Below are 8152 nucleotides of genomic sequence, written 5' to 3' on the forward strand. Positions count from 1 at the left end.
TTATACACTAGATAAAAAAGTGAACTGGAAAGCTCAAGTAGCGAGTGTCTGCACTCGCATAAATAAATTTGTTTATGCCCTTCGGAAAATTAGAAAGCTTACTTGTGAAAAAACGGCTTTACTAGCGCATCACGATTATGTAAGTTCGGTACTCCGGTATGGGTTAATATTATGGGGTAATTCTACAGAAGTCAGTAAAGCATTCATATCTCAAAAAAAAATGTATCCGGGCTATCTGTGGAGCTAGTCCAACAGAGTCGTGCAGACCACTATTTAGAAGATTAAATGTTTTTACCCTAAGTAGCCTTTATACTTATGAAATAAGAGTATTTGTTAAAAAGCACAGTCAATTGTTTGAAAAAGTGAGTGATAATAAAAGGTACCAATCACGCGACATAACAAAATTAGCTCTGCCGAGAATTCTAACAACTCTGTATAAGAAAAACTGTAGCTGCATGACGATCCAGATTTTTAACTTAATTCCTAAGACAATAAGAGAACTCCCATTATCCAAATTCAAAATCAAACTTAAAAAGTGGTTACTTGACAAATGTTTTTATACGATTTCTGAATTTATTAATCACAAAAAAGCATGATACAATGCTTAAGAAGTGTCTAACACACTATGATGATTGTTCGTTGTTTAATTTAATATGTATTTGTGTTATGTATAATTAAATAGATTGTAATTGTATTCTCTTGATTGTTGGTAATTTTAACGAATTGTTTGAAATTACACTTTTATATGACACTATAATATTTATTTTTTATGTATGTCAATGTAGTATGTACCAGTCTACTCTTTGGAGCGGTGAGATATGCATGTACTTTATGTAACTTTACCAAAACACCTGTACCTAATACCGTGTCTCTGTAAATAAATATTCTTATTTCTATTGTGTATAATGTCAACCTGGTTGCTGGTAATACGCCTGAAGTAGGTACCTATAAGCATCACGATTCTCAAAGGTGTTTTCAATCAAACAAAGAAAAACAAAAAAAAAATAGCTTTAATAAGTAATAGTAATAAGAGTACAATATTGTATCGTATGTTCGTTTGTTGCCCGTGGTACTACCAATAGTACTACCAGTAGTACGGTAGTTTTTTCTTGCCCGTGGTACTACCAGACCGCATGGTAGTACTACGGGAAGAAAAATTTACCCGTGGTACTACTGTCAATATTTTAGGTATTTTTCAACCCTTTTGTTGTCACAGTTGATATTGTCATCCTAGAAAGGGAATTGAAATACATATTTTTTTTAATGTGGATATATTTTGTACTATTTCGTAAATAGATCTGGTAGTTGTGAAATTTTTCATTGCTCAAAATCGACAAGAGTCAAAAACACTTAGTTTTTTATTCACAAATAAGAATTGAATATTTACTTACGTTTTTCATTTTATTTAAAATATTAAGTAGGTTAGGTAGTGTCATATTCATTATCGATCGCATTGAGTAGTGATATGATCATGTAAGTTATGCTGTCCTAGTACTTTACTTTTTTGGTTATCAACACACCATGCGGGCGAAGCCGCTTGCGGCAACTAGTAGGCTATATTTTATCTCGGTACGTGCAGTAGTTCTCAGATGACGCGGGTGAAACCACGGGAAAAGGCTAGCATACAATAAAGTAGGTATATATTACATACCATCCTATGTTAAATAAACGGACTTTCGCATTTATAATATTAGTATGATGCTAGGAAAGAGCGTAGCTTTCCAACAGTGAAAGAATTTATCAAATCGGTCCAGTAGTTTTTGAGTTTATCCATAACAAACAAACATTTTTCCTCTATATAATATTAATGTAGATAATGCTAAATATAGATCAATAATGAATATTTTTATGTATATTCTTACCCTGCGGCCAAGGTTTCTATTGGTAAGTATCTGTTTATATTATTTTGTAAAATATTAAATAAATAAGTAAAACAAATAAATTCTTTTATTTCTGAACCAATACCGTTCATCATGAATGCTCTGCCTGATGAACACGGCTGAGCGACCAGCCTCCACCAGCACGTGAAACACCATGTAAAACTCCGCAGGAACTCGACACGTCAAAGAACTTTAAACGTCAATCTACATGAACGTGATTTGAATGGTTCTTATTTTTTATCTTCAGGCTGCTCACACATTATCGTTAGAAAATGTTTGTAAACAGTTTCTAACATAAAAACATTCACTATCCTTTTTAATTACACCTGTAAAGTGGTAAATGTTTTTACACTTAAGTCGAGGACACCACACCTCTAGACGAAGACACTGAAAGTGCTAGGCACCTTGTAGCTCAGTGGTCAGAGCTCTTCGGAAACCATCATACCGGTACCGTAAGTCCGGATAGTTTTGGCCTATTAAGCTATCTGAATAATATTTATATTAGCTTCCGCCAGCGGCTTCGCCCGCGTGGTGTGTTGATGTGAAAGAATAACAAAATACATCCATACATTCTCACAAACTTTCACATTTACATATAAATAGTAGGATTTATAATATTAGTAGGATTTGTAAGTATATAGTTTTTTCTCGATTAGTCGAGCAGTGGATACCTCGATGTGAAATTTGACGATGTTACAGTCGAGTCCCTGCTTACTATTGTATATTAATTATAATTAAATTAATTATATTGTTTGTGTACCTAACTACTGTATGGATCTCAGTTATCTGAATAAATAAAATTGATTATTATTATAGCGATGAGTCGTACATGGAATATCGTTAATTTTTACACAGATTTTAATAGCATGGAGCAAGGAAGAAAATTCCCATAGCGACTCGTACAAAACTGACCGCTTGTACGTTTAGTGTGCCTTCTCATTAAGTCGCAAGTAGTGCGGCAGCAGCGCGGCTGTAGCAGCGCGACAGACGCGCTGTTCGCTGGCGGCTAAATTCCATACCTACTAAAAAGAGCAGCGCGACAGCCGCGCGACACTTGATTGTCCATACTGGACGGAAGCGCGGCAGCCGTGTGCTGTCAGTCGACTTGGAGCTAGTCTTGCAATAGAACGTTTTTACAATGAGCAAAGGACAATGCTATTCTTTGTATGGAAGTTGGGCTCAAGGATTGCCCACAATTACCTACTGCATAGTGTATACTGTTCTATAGGCTTATATTAGTACCCAGACCTTATTTGACTCTTGCTCAATATTACGAAAAATATGCTAACGAACTCTTAACTATTCCACTTATACTAACTTAATTGAAATGAATTATATTAATTGACAAACACGAGGTGTTGTATACGACAACTTTTTTATAACCAACTTCCAAAAATGGAGGAGGTTCTCAGTTCGTTTATATTCTTTTTACGTTTGTACGCGCATAACTCCGGCGTTTACCTAAACGATTTAAGCAATTATTTCATTTTCCAAAGGGCTTTCTTCCCAAATGGTCCCTTTATCATCCTTTCCAGGGTCTGATGATGGAAACCTTAAAAAATCGGGTCCAACTCTTAAAAATTGTAGGCATATATCAAGTAAAAACTTGTCATTCGGGTATCTAGACACACGGCAGTGTGTCCGCCAAGTTCGAGCAAAAAAAGCGACACACCGGCCGTGGGTTATATTACACGAACCATTTCGGGCCAAATTCGACCCCCCTATAACTCAAAATCTATTTTATTTATGCATATCAAAGGACATTGTTCAATTTTGGCCTAAGAACCGATGTGAATATAAATTATACTATAATTTTTATTTATTTTTATATTGTTTGAAACATATTTTAGTATTCCACGGACACTTCAAATAAATAAATTCCAAATAAAAAGTAGGGTCACAATTATTGATGCCTTATAAAATGTTTCCGTCAGCCAGTGCTGCCAGTTTCGGAAGTTTTCGGGATTTCGGTAAATACGGATCGAATTGAGAACCTACTTTCCGAAGTCGGTTATTAAAATTAGTTGGTAACACTTTATTCATTTAAATACCTAAACTGACTAGCTAGAAAAAAGCTAGTATTCTGTATAATGTTTTAAGATGGTTTTGAGCGAATCGCGAATTTCTAGCTTGGCATTCGAGTAGGATTATAGTTTTCGTAATTGGCAACACTGGTGTACTTCAGTCAGTTTGCTAGAAGTCAGTTTGATTGGTTTGATTGCTTTGCGACTATCGTTTCTTTTGTGATTTTCTATGCGTTTCATGGTTTTATTCTAACAACTTTGGCTTGATTACGGACTCCGATTAGATTGCGTACTTGGTAGACTCGGCTTTGTGTAAAGAACTGGATTTTACTAGCATTTTCGGATATTGCTCTGTCTGTGATCGAATTTAGTTATATTATAATTACAACAATGGATGCAGAATATAGTATATTGTATAAATTGTGGATCTGCTGGAGGTTCTTTGGTATTAGAAAACGAAGATATACTTCGTTGCATACAACAATGGACTGTTCCCCGTATGGTAAGTGGTCTACGAAAGTGTTTTTCTAATTTTGATAAGAATGTTACTACCTACTTATGTTTTCATAAGCACACAATTCCTCGGTTTTCAAATCAATTGCCACAATTGCAAGTTACTTGATATTTACTAATGATTTTTTGTATTTATTATTACAGGTTGAAGCTCATGACCTTATATGTACGACGTGTTGGTCTGAAGCAGTCGAGCATAATAAGATGCAATGCACTGTTGGACGCAATTGTGTACTTTGTGAGAAGCTCCTACCATCAGGCATACTGTTGCAATTGTATCGTTGGGCGTAGAACAGTGGGCTGTTGTGCCCACATAATGACTATTATCTGGTATTTAAGCTGGGCGAGATACCAAAGCTCAGTTCTTAGATATATTATTGAGAAATATTGATGATTAAAAACCTTTAATTGAATATAAATATTGTTTTTATTGCACATCCTCGAAAACCTCTTTCATTGTTATTGGTAAACCTTACTTTAACTGTTAAATTATTTTGTGTGGTAATGACATTTTTAGTATGGTCTGTGCCTTCTTGGTAATAGACCGCGGGTTCGATTCCCGCCTTATGGCATGTAGATAGCTAGGTAACTGTCTAATATAAAAGTAGTAACAATCATTTAAATAAATAATTCTCCATCGTAATAATATCGATATTTTATGAATTGTGGTGAATGGAACTCTTCCATTTTGGAAACTTATGCGTTTTATCACAAATCCAAAGTGGATTCACTATATATTAAGAAACGTAACGTTGAAAGCAAAAGCGTTTAGGTAGTTGTTTTTCATAAAAATTCTAAGCATTTATGAAAACTAGTCACACGCCCCGTCTTCGCACGGTGGCAATGTAAAACCTTGGTGTAAACCTTCCTCTTGACCTACTCTATCTATTAAAAAAAATCGCACCCAAATCCATTGCGTAGTTTTAAAGATCTAAAGCATTCAAAGGGACAGACAGAAAATGCAACTTTATAAAATGATCATTGTCAAAGAATTATCTTAAACTTGACTATTTACTATCTCTTTTCCTAGTATCTAGTAGAGTAGTCTTTTCCTAGATCTAGAAGAGAACATATAGAGCTGTACATAGTATTGTTGATTTTTTGTATAGTGTAGTTTGATAATACTACTCTGATATTTCACGCAAGCTTGGTTATTTTTTATTTATAACCTCAAAATATTAACTTTTTTCGTAATTATTTTAGTTTCCTGAAGTGTCCGTTCGTGAAAACTTATTTCATAGGATTCCATATAATTTTAAGAGTTTATAGAAGTCACTTTCCATTCGAACGGTTCTTAGGCAGAACATGTATGGAGCCGGAACAATGTCCTTTCTATCTGTTGAGACCCCCTCACTTATCTAAAATACAAAATTTCATTAATATACCTATTGTAGGTCTCGAGATATTGACGTCAGAAAATCGCTATTTTTACTATACACTCACTGACTGACTGACTGATTCACTGACTCACTCATCAAAAACCTAGACCACTTCCAATGGTCGTATTGACTTGTGGCATGGAGGCAGGTCTTTATGTCAAGGTAAAGGGAAAAATCTGAAAATTGCCAAGTGTGAGTCAGTTTCAAAATAATGAAGGTGTATACCCGGTGTAAATTTATACCCCTAAGGAACTAAAACGAACTAAATTTATCTATATTTATATAATATATCTTCGAATGGTCGTACCGATCTGAAATTCGTTACAAAAGTTTGTATTTAGTCAAAGTAAAAATCTGAAAACGGCCAAGTGTGAGTCACTTTCGAAAATAACGAATGTGTAACTTTGATCCACGAACATAATATATGATAACATGTCATGTCAGTAAGTTGGTAAATCTAGTCCATTTAGTTAATCTAGTTTATTTCTTTGTAAGAAGCATAGTGCATATTCAAAAATCTGAAAGATAGTATAAATGAGACATTTCCTTAAGTAACTTAATCATAAGAAAGAAATAAAATAAACAACCTTACAAAAATAAATGAAATCCCACCCAAAACAAAAATGCGAAAGGCTGCCAAGTTCGATAATATGGAAATCCTTCGCCTATAAAAGAAGTGAGATCTGAATAAGTACCAAGTTCCATACACATACCTCAGTTAAAAATAGTTACTTTTTAATAATGTTACTTGGCAAGTTATTTTTGTATTGTTGTATGTTATTTTTTTACGTGATTTTCAGAAAACTTAATTAATGATGAATGCACCTTTCTGTTACATAAAAACTGTCAACTCGAAAACTTTTCAAAACGCCTACAAACCTTCTTAGCATTTCTTCAAAAATTCAAATTTAGAATACACTCTCATGCATACTTAGCTCACCATTTTGATGCTAGTAAAATATTCCAGTAATTAAAACCTATTGAAACTTTCATATAGTCCTTAAAACCAAGATTTTGCTTAGGTCGTCTTTTTTTTGCAAAAGAGTTTATTAAAATAATATACTAAAAATAATAAAAATATATGTTTTATACAGTCAAGAAAATCAAAATTGACATGAAATACAACGAAAATAATTTACATAATTTACATAACTATTTAAATGACATAATTTACAATTAAGAAAATGACATAATTTATAATTCAGTAAGGTAATTTTGGCAGGAGAATTCGTTTTAGAAGTGTTGAAATGTAAATCTTTTTCATGGCCTTTTTTTCGAGGTGATATGATTATTTTTGTTATTAAATTCAAACACGTCCAGCTTACCTTAGTGTTATTACATACAAGTCTTTCTTCTGCGGAAATGCTGTTTCGAAATGGCGGCGCTCAATACTACTCTTAAGAAGGTATAATACTCACCAAAAGACTTTTTTGACATTCTGACGTAATTAAAGATTTTTTTATTACTACCTTAGTTCAACACTTTGAATATCATTACATAATCATTATTCACATGTCGATTTCTAAATAAAGGATCAATCCAGAAAATTCTTTTCTTTTTATTTATTTATTTTATTTATTAATTTACAAATTTTTGTACACACACATAATAAAGAAAGATGACAGGAAAGAAAGAATTTACAAAGGTAATTCTTATTTCTAAAGAAATCTCTTCCAGCATACCTGCGAAAGGAAAAAGAGAATAAAAGAGATGTAGACAGTGTGTAAAAAGCAAGGGAAACAGAAATTAAAATGGAAGAAAACAGCAGTATATTGTATATTATACCTACATAAACAATACATAAATAATGAATATATACCTACTAAATAATATATACCCAAAAATAAAATAATATATACCTAGATACATATATAAATAAATAAAATAACTATGATGCAATGGACAGATAATGTTCTTTAACTTTTCTCTTAAAAAGTCCAACAGTTTGGCAATCTCTAATCTCATGGGGAAGGGAATTCCATAACCGAACAGCGTGAACGGTAAAGGAATAGGAATAGAAGTCGGTGGAATGGGAAGGGAATTTTAGAATCGTTCTAAAATGTGACCTGCAAGGCGCATCATTAGAATGGATGAAGGAAAACCGCTCTCGAAGGTACGAAGGAAATTTAGGGTTATAGAGGATGTTGAATAATAAACACAAAATGCGAGTGTTCCGGCGAAGTCGAATTGGGAGCCACTTGAGAGTGCTGCGAAAGCTAGAGACGTGATCATATTTTTATGAATGCGACGTCGATGGCGCCGAAGGAGAACCAACAAAAGGAGGAGCAACAGTGATGTTTCCTCTTTGGAGTCCATTGTAGAAATGAACTGGCCACCCTAAGACGCGCCGCTGTAC

Source organism: Helicoverpa zea, chromosome 31, assembly GCF_022581195.2.
Source record: "Helicoverpa zea isolate HzStark_Cry1AcR chromosome 31, ilHelZeax1.1, whole genome shotgun sequence".
In the NCBI taxonomy this organism is placed as follows: domain Eukaryota; kingdom Metazoa; phylum Arthropoda; class Insecta; order Lepidoptera; family Noctuidae; genus Helicoverpa; species Helicoverpa zea.